Source organism: Calidris pugnax, unplaced genomic scaffold (assembly GCF_001431845.1).
Source record: "Calidris pugnax isolate Ruff unplaced genomic scaffold, ASM143184v1 scaffold225, whole genome shotgun sequence".
In the NCBI taxonomy this organism is placed as follows: domain Eukaryota; kingdom Metazoa; phylum Chordata; class Aves; order Charadriiformes; family Scolopacidae; genus Calidris; species Calidris pugnax.
The window spans coordinates 1,198,564-1,211,044 of NW_015091072.1; the positions used below are offsets into that span (position 1 = coordinate 1,198,564).

At 38.8% G+C, this 12,481-nt stretch overlaps 1 protein-coding gene across 1 annotated transcript in view; it reads left to right on the forward strand.

The window, feature by feature from the left end:
- Positions 1-12,481, forward strand: part of MAN1A2 (mannosidase, alpha, class 1A, member 2) — a 145,644-nt gene that overhangs the window by 98,931 nt on the left and 34,232 nt on the right. The gene's annotated exons all lie outside the window — the stretch shown is intronic.

Sequence of the window (12,481 nt, forward strand, 5' to 3'; positions counted from 1 at the left end):
GATCCTGCTGTTATCAATGTGTCTCTCATTTGAAAATAAATAAATAAAGGCTTTGGAATGGAAAAAAAAATCATTTTGTTGCTGACAATGTAAGTGGAGAGATAAAACATTTTTAGAGATTAAAACATGAAGTAAGACGCAAACACGATTCCTTTTCTTCAAGTGGTTCTTCCAAGAAAAGTTGAGTGCTTTCATAGTGAGTGCAATAAGAGAATTCTTTTTCTTCAAGGTTTCTGTTCCTGTTTCTTTTATGAATGCAAGCTTCTTTAGGAAAAACAAGCGAGATTATCTATTTCTGTCCTCTTTGACATCATTGACAGGTTTCGGGGATTTCAACAGTTGGCTGTAAATATCCAGCAGAACGTGTTCTGGCTTGCAAACTGAGAATTTCCTTCCGACTTTAAGACTGGTATATGAGGGAAATGAATGCAGCTGTCATCGCAGGGGCTGTGAAGAGAGTTGGCTAAATCTGATCATTCAGGCCAAAATTCTCTCCAGAGTCTAATATCTTGGAGCGAATAGTGATACCTTCTGAGACAAACACGTGTCTCACATTAGAGACAAATTTAGGTTTAACGATGCATTCAGAAAAAAGAAAGTGAGCAAATACAAATATTCACCTGTTGTTTATTCAAAAGATAATTTTACATTGTTGATCTGAACTATTTTTTTTCTATTGCTTTTTTTGTATTCCTAACCAATTGCTCCTGGTACTTTTGTCAGCAGCCGTCAAATGTGCCGTATCACCATGATTCCTTAGGGGCTTTTTGTCGCTTGTAAAAATAATGCTCAGAATTAGCAGTTCTTGGGAAGAATCCTGGTCACTGAGAATAAACATACAGTGAAAATTTTAACTTTGCAGAAGTGTGATAGAGGTCAAACATACTATTTAAATGAATTTTGAAAGATAATACATTTGGGACTAAAGTTAAGGATTACAGGCTGAGATTTAAGATCTTAGGATAAAAGTAAATGCAACTTTATAGAGCCTTTAATATTTCCGTGCTGTTTATTAGCCACAAACTTATTTCGTGGAATTTGATGGTTGTTTTGTTTGATGTTTAGAGCAAATAAGTTTCCAAGAGCAGATACAGGTATTCCGGTAGTGTTTCTAAGATATCTCCAATGCAACAGGCATTTGTAAACATATCTTGAAAAGTTTTGTGGGAGCAAGGGAGTAAGAATCCCTAATTCCATTTTTTCTGCCACAAAGCAGGGTGGAATGATGAGAGACTGTCTGTGCTGTATCCCTGATAGATCACTATTCAGTGAATCTGTTTGCAGAAATTTAAGAAGTTACAGTGAAGGTACACAGGTACCGAAACACTGGATTTATGAGCTGGAAAAGCTGAGGCTTAGACAGGAATTTTTCTTCTGATTTTCCTGCAGAGATTGTATCCTGCATCGTGAAAGTCAGTTAAGTGAGGGTGATGCCTTCACACACTACATCTCAGTTCACTCATGTCAGAGCCCACAATACCGTTACTGACTTGAGTTGCATTGTTGGTGTTAAGGGCATTGTTGGTATTAAGGTAAGGCTTTTATGTCCTCCTCGGAAGGTAATTTCAAAGAGCATTGTGTTTGGCTTGTTATATACTTTAGTGCTGAAAAAACTGAGACACTGGAAAGAGCACCAAAGCATAACTTTTCTTCTTTCAGCTTCTGGGAAAGCTGCCCTTTTCGTCTTTGCTGTGACCTTTAGTTTGATGCATCTTATCTTGTACGAAGTACTTTCTCCAGATAGTTTCTGAGAATTATTTCAGAACTCTATTTGCCTAGATACCTGTAACTCTTGAATCTGACCTTTCTGGGTTTTCTTTCTTTTTTTTTTTTCTTCCTTTAAAAATTTTTTTTCTCCTCCTCAGACTTTTTTTGGCTCAGTTCTAGTTAGGTTTTCTGTTAATCTGTGCAGTGTTCCAACTAAATCATGAAGGGTGGGAAATGGGTAAAATAAATCTACAAAAATACTTACATAAGTACACTGTTGAAGAAATATGGGCTTTAGCTGCAACATAACATCATTCTAATGGTGGCTTTATTTTCTGTTTCTATACCCATCATTCTCGCCGTGTATATATTCTAGTGTTGGGTACATTTATTCAAAGTAATAAAAATATCAGTGATGTGCACGTAGCAGTCAGACTAATTAATGTTGTTACTACCAGTTGATTATCTAGAGAGTATTAAAATATATAATGGAAGAGTCCATTTAGGTCAAGTTTTCTTAGCAGTTACGGGGCTTTTTTACTTTTTAATTCAATTTTATTAAAAGAAGAAAGTTCTATGATTTGAATAGAATAAGGAAAAAAATACACTTCTGTGTTGGTTTTTCTGTTTAATTTTGGTTTAACCCGTTGATAACTCAAATACTTAAAGACAATTCCTATTGGAAGACAGATTTGTGAAGGAAAAGAGAGGTCTTAAACATTTTCTGTGGCTTTGGTGTGGCCCCATAGGACTGTAAGCTGGATATATCACAGAATCACAGAATTGCCTAGGTTAGAAAGGACCTTTAAGATCATCTAGTCCAACCGTAAAAATACCCCAAAAAACCCCAACACTGAACCATATTCCCGAGGACCATGTCAACTCATCTTTTGAATATCTCCAGGGATGGTGCCTCAACCCCCTCCCTGGGCAGCCCATTCCAACACTTGCTAACCCTTTCAGTGAAGAACTTTTTCCTAATATCCAACCTGAACCTCCTCGGGCACCACTTGAAGCCATTTCCTCTTGTCCTGTCGCCTGTGACTTGGGAGAAGAGACCAACCCCCGCCTCTCTACACCCTCCTTTCAGGGAGTTGTAGAGAGCAATAAGGTCTCCCCTCAGCCTCCTCTTCTCCAGACTGAACAACCCCAGCTCCCTCAGCCTCTCCTCATACGACTTATCTCTACTTGCAACAAGAACTCTATGGAAAATTCTTGATACCTTGTATTTTGATACTTGATCCACTATTTTGATACCTTGTTAGAGGTATTTGCACAAGGAACCTAGGCATGTTCTCATTTTGTCTTTTTAGCAAAAAAAAAAAAAAAATCCACAAGTATTGCATCTACTTTGACTTGCAATCCCAAATATTACATGTGCCTTTGAAATACTCCATTTAGAAATCTTTCCTTACTTTTTCCTCTTTGCTCCAGAGATCTGTTCAGTAATTTATGCTGCCATATAAGTAACCTCTTAGCACATGTAAGGTCTCACAACATGTTGCCTTTCTTTCTCTTTTTTTCGAATCTCGGATTTTGCACAATCTAAATGTCAGGTTGTCTGTCAGAACTTTGTATGAAGTGGATATAACTCACAAATATGAAGTTTATATTTCATCTGCTGGTGTTGGAAATTGGAAAATTAGAGTAATAGAATTCAGTGCTACGTCTTATGGAAGTGGAAGGTGATACTTATTTGTTTACAGAGTGATCAGGCCAGAGGATTTTTACCTACTCTCATTTTCTCGTAAGTTTAATTTACTCATACTCACAGGTACCAAAATACATCCAAGTTGTATGGAAAAGGGGACACTGGCTACCCAGTCTTCTTCATGTATCTAAGGAGTGACTAAAATGTTCTAGTTTTTGGGCAGATCTTTTAGGCTGATCCTAGATCAGCAATTGTTCTAGGGTTTTTCTATGCCTCAGAATACTTCTGTCTTAAACCTCCATAGATCTTAGGCCATGTTGCTGTGTCTTGACTGTTTTTCCTCATTTTAATATATGTTTAAAATACATGCCCATCATTGATTTGCGTCTTGGGTTGGAGTAAGGAGAATGGGGTATGTGATATGCTGCAATCTTGGTGCCATTCTTCTGATGTTAGGCTGCAGGGTCTTCTGCTGATGAGTCATTTCTGCTGTGGTTTGGTTTATCAGAGTGCAGGCCTTTGGGTCTTGGTATCAACAGCGTGTTCTGCAATTTCACTGCTGGGAAATGATGTTCTGGGGACAGCGTCCCATGACATACAGACCCTCCTTTTCGCTCATTGTTCTGCTGGTGCTTACAAAGAATGTTTTCATTCAAACAAGACAATGTTTCTGTTAAGAATATCAATAAAGTAACTTACCAGGCGATTGGTAATTATGGTTTCATCAAGGAGGACGTGACAGTGCCTTTCAGGTTATTAACAAGATGGAGAGATGAGTAGTCATATAGCGTCACATAAATCTAATCTGTAGCCAAGTCTTTGTATTGTTTACACTTTTATGAATATAAATGTCCATGCGTTTGATGTAGCACTTGAAATGTTCTGGTGACAGATCACTTTCTTTTTTTTTTCCTTCCTGCCTCATGAAGCAGCAGCAACCAGGGTCAGGAGCCGCAGCGGGCAGGGCTGCACAGGGACTCCTGTTCCATCCCATCGATTTTTTTTCCATTTGACTGCCATAAAACCCAGTCCTAAAAACTGCCGGGTGAATGGCTTACTAGTCACTGCTAAATCTCTGTGCTTTCCAGTGGAAATGCTTCATAATACAGCTGTACATGACTGTGCCCCTGCTGCTGTGTAGCAAGAATTGAGTTTGTTATACCCAGGAGGAGGAAAATGATGTCATCTGTAGGCTAAATATTTGTGTTTAAGCTTGTAATGTGCAGGTATTCTTACAGCATGAGTGGCATGACAGACAGCTTTTTAATGGGTTGAGCTCAGGATTTGTCATCTCACTGAGGCTTTTGCTGGAAGGCAGAGCTATAATGCCCATAGGAATCTTGACAGATTCAATTTTTATTTATGGACTAAGGTGACGGTCCAGTAGGAACAAGTGATTTACAATACCTCTGCCTTGGGGTTTCAGTTTCTCTAAGACTGAAAGGAAAACAGCTGGCAAGAACCATATTCTGACCTCTTACATGAACCTACAGTTAACTTTGTTAGCTTTTCATTTCACTTGGTGAGTAGTTGGTTTGATGTTCGCATCAGAACGTTCAATTTAGATTATTTTCAAAACCAGTCACTGTGCTTTCTAGAGAAGCCTGCTAAGAGATGTAACATCTGGAATTTTGATTAAAAGCAAGAGATTTCAGAATGATGGAAATTAAGTTGTACTGAAGAAAAGTTGTTTTTAAAAAAATGAAAATATGGTGAGAAAATTGAATTGCAATTCACCTTTGCAAACGGGTTAGGTGAGAGTACCAGCTAGAACGCAGTAACAAAGAAAATGCTAATCTGCATGTTGTTGCCAAGTCAGGACATACTGCACATTTCTGTAAATTGCACGTTCTTCCCTTCTGCTTTTCAATACCAAGAACAAATTACTGCATTTTGTCTGGTTCCAACATCTCCTGCAAGTAATAATATTACTGAAGGGGAACTCAAACCGCTCTGGTTTCACTTCTCGCTTCCCGCAGTTGGGTTACCTATGGAATTACCTGGGTGGGTACATAAGAAAGTTGTGTCAGTTTAACTGAAATTGTGTTTTAGTCTATATATGGCTTCTATATGCAAGAAAATAAGCAGAGGTGTCTATTCTGTGCTAGCCTCCTGTGTTTATTACAGTGATATGCTATATGCTTAGCGATATGTGAGCACATTAACAAGTTACTGTAAAGTAAGCTACTCTGTGAATTTATGGTGCATGAGCTGAGCATTACTATTAGCAATGTAATAGCAGATACTGCAATTACCATCGCTTAATGCTGATGTGATGAACGTTCAGGCTGCAGTCTGTTCTACAGTGCTTTGTTTGTGTCTCCTTACCAAAAGCAAGCCTCTTTACTCAGATTGGCAAGTGGACTAAGTTAAAAGCCCCATGAGGGTTAGTCTGTCAGCACCTTTACAAGGACTCACCAGCAATGTGACATCGGTCACATATGTGTATTTAATGCCCTAAATTGAAATTATGTCCGTTTTGTACAAAGTGAGGACTATCCTCTAAAGACAAATAAAAGAACTCACACAGGTATTTAGCCTGCCTTGTTACACACGCTGCCTTAGGACCTTAAGGTGATGTTCTCACTTTTTTGCAATTCCCTGCACCTGTTACTACAGAGTAAGTAGAGGTGCAACCAAGGTGGCTGAATGGGAGAAATTTATATCTTCTTTTTCCTGATTGTTTGTACTGTAGACTAGCCTTTAAGTAAACCAAAGCATATTTTCTTGTGGATATGCATATTTCAAGTTTCTTCAGGTGGTCTTTCATTTTCAACACTAAATGCTTAAATTAAACCAAACCAAGCACTTTTAATTTTAAAATACTATTTAGAGAAGGCTTCCGTGGATTTAATTTAATTTGATTACACTTCCGTTAAAATGGTGCAATTTTCACAGGTAGGAAAAGCAATAAAAACAATTTTAAATTACTGTCATTAAATCAGCGCAAATATTGGGTGAATACTCCTAAATTTTTATGCCTGCCTGTACAGCTGGTTTTAGTCTAATGCTCTTGGGCTGAGCTAGGTAATTAACCGAACTGCTTCGTTTTAACTTTTGCAGGTAATAGATAAACCATGAGTAATACACCCTATCTATTTTCATTTGTGATATGACATTTCATTAAGTACATAACACCATCTGTCTGTATTTATTTGTCAGTATCTAAAGGAACATGGAAAATAAATTTGATCTAAATGTTTGTAAGGCACTTTGTTAAAGATGTTAAGAAAGCCACTGCATCCAGCAGATTCTGAGCCCTGGGAAATCCTCCTTCCCAGCTATTAAAGCCCAACCAGGTAGAGGTGTCTCCAGTCTGATGGGTGTCATTGCTGCTGTTCCCATTTGCGGCTTTGGGCAGTAGTGAGGCTGAGGAATCACAGAATTGTCAGAGTTGGAAGGGACCTCTAGAGATCATCTGGTCCAACTCCCCTGCCAAAGCAGGGTTGCCCAGAGCACATCACTCAGGACGGCAGCCGGGGGGTCTTGAAGATCTCCAGAGAAGGGGACTCCACGACCTCCCTGGGCAGCCTGTTCCAGGGCTCTGGCACCCTCACTGGAAAGAAGTTTTTTCTCATATTTGAATGGAACTTCCCATGTTCCAGCTTGTGCCCGTTGCCCCTTGTACTATTGCTGGAAACCACTGAAAAGCGAGGACATATCCTAGAGAAGTGCATAGATACACTAAAAGGACAGTGACGCGGGTGACCACACAGACTGTCACCAACAGCCTCTGCTGTCGCAACTTACATAAAATATATGTACAGGTAGCCAGGTCTTGCTCCTCCTCCTGATGTTCACTGTCAAATAGATGCAGGCGCTCACACGCTCTTCACAAGCACCCTCACACTCAGGGATCCTTCAAGTATTAGCAAAGGCTCCCAGTCTGCCTAATACCCGTGCTCAGACCCTGGACACCTTCTGCAGCCATCAGCTCAGAGCCTGGGTCTTTTCAGATGCAGGTCTCCTCCTACTCACCAGCCCATCCAGCTTGAAGTTCGCTAATGAATTCTACATACACACAAGCACTGGGAAAAAACAAACACACGTGGGTCTTTCTAGTTGCTGTCACACAGACCTGGGGCCCTGTGACCTGCAGCCCCTCTCTCCAGCTGCTGGCACTCTGACCTTGCCACACGCATCCCCAGTCCCTCCAGTTAGTGGCACCCAGACCTCTCTTCCATGCCAGTCTCTCCAGGTTCTGGCACCAAGACCTGCAGGCTCTTTGACCCATGGCCTCTTCTCCACCTGCTGATGTTTACACCTTGTTTAAACACAAAGGATAGTGAGTGGGATGATGTGCAAACACATACAGGATGTAATATGAAGATAAGGCAGACTCTGCTGGTGGGGTGTGGGACCCAGACAATCGTGTTGGTCAGCAGCCTGTTTACCTGCAACCAGGCCCTTTTAAACCCACCTCCTCTCCATTTTTCTCTTGCTCCTTCCTCCTCAGTCCACGCTGATCCTTCCCTTTTGCCCTTCCCCTAAACAACCCATAGTAAGTTTTATCTGAAGCCACAGGCGAAGCCTCTTCTGCTCTTCCATAAATACAACTTCCACAGACCTGCAAGTTCCCTCAAATATTTTGTAGTGCTCATGACGGCTCTTCTTATCAGTGACAGAGTTCAGGTACCCAAGTAGTAATGGCCCATCAATCAGTAGCTGAAGAGTTCTGGTCTGTGTTATTGTCTGTTGCCACCTGTTCATTAGTGTCTGTGTGTTTAATTTACTGATTTCTTTGTCATTTGTTATTTCTTTTCTACTGAATAGTCCTTAACCAGATAGCTTGATGAAGGTGCTCTCACGTTCTGCGTACCCCAATGTGTTGGAGTGCTAATACTGAGAATAATCATCGTGTCAGCTGAAGGATACTGCCCTGGCAGTGTGAGATCTATATAATATATAGGAAGAGGAGCTCTCTTGAATGCAAACTTTCAAAGGTGCCGCAGTGATTGATAAATAAATCACTATAGGGATTTCTATTATCGGGACTTTCATTGTTAAAATTAAGCAACAAACCCTTTCTCTCAGTTTTTACATCTACCTCTGGGAGATTAAAACCCTTGCGCGCTGCAAGGTGAAGGGAATAATGCTGAGGAATGAAGTGGTCTTTCAAAAGATTAAAGAAATATTGCAGATAAATATTTCAGATTAAAATATAAATGTAGCATAATTTAACAGGTTGCTAGTCTGGTTACAGGTAGTGAGAAAGATGCTAGTGTTGGAAAATTCCTCTTTGCCAGCTGAAGCTGCCAGTGTTCTCCTTTAGCTGTGAAGGTAATTAGCATCCCCTCCCTCTCCCCTACATTGTTTATTTACTAGATGCCATGTTTAGCAGAAATAGTCCCTTAAATGATATCTGTTATCATGCCCTACATGCTCTAGACAACACCAAGAAACCAGAAACGCCAAGGGTCATTAAAAATCAAATTGTGAAATGTAATGTCAAGTTGTGGCAAAACATCCATAACCTAAAAGAAAGTGAAGGGAATTGTGGCAAGTAAGCCTGTATTTTTCCAAAAAGTCTTTTACAAAACTTTTAAGATAATTGCCTTCAATTTGGACTTGTGGATAAGAGTTTCTAATGCTTTAATTCTTGAGTGATTTTTTTCCCCTTTGGCATAAGGAAAAGATTTTTCTCTCTCTTAAATAGAAATAGTGCAGGATTAAAATAATTAATTTTATCTCTCGTAGAAGTAGTTCCCTGCCTGACTTCATCTTTGCACATTTATTTGATTTAGGAACTAAATTTCTTTCTTGATTTGTGGTAGGAACATCAGTTATAGAACTTTAGATATGCGATCTATGTGCTGGTTAGTTTGGAGATTAATGCAAACATTTATTGTGGTAGAGGTGGGTTTTTTTTATTATTTCAAATCTGCTTTCAGTTGAGTACGTTATGAACAAATAAAAATACAACATGATTTCTAGACTTCCAGCAGTAGGCATGCGTGTATCAGATGCAGATGGAGGAGGTGGGGGTGGTTCTCTGCTGTTTAATTTTCTTTGCTATCTTGGCAGATGCCCTTAATTTTTCTTTCCAAAATATTCTGTCTTGTTCTGTATTTAGGAGCATGCATGTGTTTTGAATATAAAATGATCTATGTAATCTCTGATGGGGAATTCCCCTTGCCCTTTTGCTTTGTAACCGTGTACAAATGTAATTATCTGTGTTCCAAGAAAAGGCTGCATTCAAATTTGATATTCATTAGAAACGAAGAGCAAGTTAATCTGTTAAAACTTTGTTTTCATGAAATGCAGCAAAGCTGTGCGTTACAGGAAATACACTTTTATAAGTCTATAAGGTTAAGATGTTTTGCTGGTCTGTTGAGCAGGATGCTGAAAAAGCTAAGCAAACAAAAGCTTTGTTAAGTGTGTTAAAGATTCTGGTTTATTGAAGGTTAAACACGTATATGAATTATTCATTTGAAAGGGAATGTCTATAAATAATTCCTAAAGACAGGATTTGGATATGGTGTAGCTGGGTTTTGAAAGTGCTTGCATGCTTTGTTGTAGAAAGAAATGGAAATTCTATTTTGCTGTACCACCAAACTGTACTTTTAGGGCATGATCTTAGTGGGGAATGTGTCAATATCTAGAATTTGAAATCTGTCCCACAACAGCTTTAACGGTTATTTTCCTCACTGTAAATTCAGTAAATTAATCTGTATTAACAGAGCCCAACAGGTCTTAGGGTACCATCTGATAATCCTGAAAGTTTAAATTGTTGGCTTTGAAGATAGCTAACTTAAAATGATTGGGGACTAAAAAGATATCCTTTGACACATGCTCTGTGAGCTTCTATAGTTTGAGCTCCTGTGGAATCTTGTTATTTTATTAATAATTGATCTTTGTATTAAGGTCTTTATATACCTAAACTGTATTTTTTAACTGTTCTTGACTTATTTCCTATCAAAGTCCAATTACAAACCTTTTACAGCCTTATTACATTACTTGTTTTTATTTTATTCCTTCTATATCACTTATTTGTTGGAGGCTGTGCACCAAGCTGTTTATATTGACATTCTTTAGACCACTAGTAGATTTCAGGTGACATATAATAGCCTATTTAATTTCCATTCTGTCTTCAGTATGTGGGACTTCATACTCTGCACTATGTGTGGAGATGTACCCTTTGGTGGTCACGTGAGAAAGATTTCCAGTTTGGTGACATGGAGGGGAGAGGGTTGATAGTTTTGTTCAGCAGATGTTGAATGTATTTTCCTGATGGGGTGATTTAATCATGAAGTTCCAGTGGGAGCTGGACTGTCCTGTAGCAGCAAGGTAAAATACCATCTTGTTTTGGAGATCTACGTGAAGACAGAGCTGATCTTTGATTGCAGATCACACTGTAGCATTTTTTGGCCTATGTGGTCAAAAATAAGAGAGGGATGGTGCTGAATGCAGCCCAAATGTAGGGTGTGGTAACTCGGTCTCAGTCATAGAGCACAGACTGAGTAAGTCTTACAAATCAGCACAATTTCCTAGCACCTACAGAGTGACCAAAACTTCACCTCCCTGTGTGCACAACTTCAGGCATATGTCATAAGAAGAAAAATAAGAGATCCATAGCTACAAGTCTAGGAGAAAGAAACATGCAGAGTAGCCTGGATTTATATTGCATGTGGTATAATCCATAAGAACATCAAAAACAGGGAGTGCCTTTCATTGCTGCTTTGAATCTCTTTTGGCTGTCAGCATTCATGTGTTACAGACAGATATACACGGCATATATACATATATAAACTGCTCTGGTCTTGATACAGCTTGAAGGGAGAGGGCGAAGTTGTTGACAGTGGTTTTGCCAGCTAATTTTGCATAAATGGATGTTGGGCTAGATTTAATCTAACAAAAGGCTTTCTCTCTCCCATTTTCTTGTCTTTAATCTGTAATAAGGGAGTTGAGATCTTATGGGAAGACTAAGGTGAATAAAGTAAAGGTTGAAATGACATTAAGAGCTTGTCACTCCCTCTGTGTAGAAACTCTTATTCAAAAGGGACTGTCTGGATTCTGGACATATATCTACAGCAGTATTGGTTGTAGCAGAAGGTGTTACCACCTCTCAACTGTTTTTTCACAACCACCTTGTCAGGTTAAAAAAAGTTATCAAAGGTAAACACGTACCTGAGTTCCCATCAACCCATTGCAAATTCCAGCAGTTTGCTTAAAGCTTCCAGTGGAGGTGGGATTCGCGCTGACTCCAAGCTTGGCAGAGAGGCAGATGTGCTTCATTTGGGTGGCTCTATTGGCGAGCGTAATAATCTGGAAAAGACAACTTCAGGTCATAAAAGGCAACTTGAATTTTCAGTAAAAGCACCGATGTAATGGTCTAATGTGTTTTTAATTTTCGCACGTGGACTTGATGTATTTTTAGTTGATGGATCTTTAATTTGTGAATGTGTCTTTGGAGAGATGACTTAAATCTTTCCAGAATTATAAATAATAGCTGGAATGTTTTGAAGTTTTAGGGAAGTTTGAATACAAAAAGGAAAATATTTCTTCCAGCTGTGAATTCCTGAGTGTGAAAGGAGAGCCTATTGTAAGATATCAAATTAGGATACTCCTTTGGACATTACAGAATCATAAACTACATTCAATTTGAATGCATTTTGGTTCTAACAACATGAGTTACCTAAATGTTGGGCTAGTTGTACTTGCTGTTCTGATTCAAATTATTTGTGTTGTCTTTGCACACACTTGAATTGTGCAAATATAAGAATTTTAATCTGTAGTTTGATAATCACTACAGTTCTAGGAAGTAATTTTGCTTAATTTTATTGTACAAGAAAGTGGTATAACTTACAGTTAAGATTGCTCAACACTTTCCATTAAGTGATTGTGTTTTCAGTTTCTTATAGCTGCAAAACCTCAACTCTTCCAACTGAAATATTCCGTCTTCCTCAAGCTGTTTTGTTTTTTTAAACAGCTTTGACAAATATGCCTCAGCCATTTCTAAATGAAGCTAGAGGTGGAATGTGATTCTACCCAGATTAAAGTCTGTTTTTTTCTAAGCGTACAGTTAAGAAGCTCAAGAACCATTATGTTTTGGATCGGAAATATTGTGGGAAATATTCTGGATATATATTTGGATCTGAAATATTGTTTCAAGACTGCTTAAGA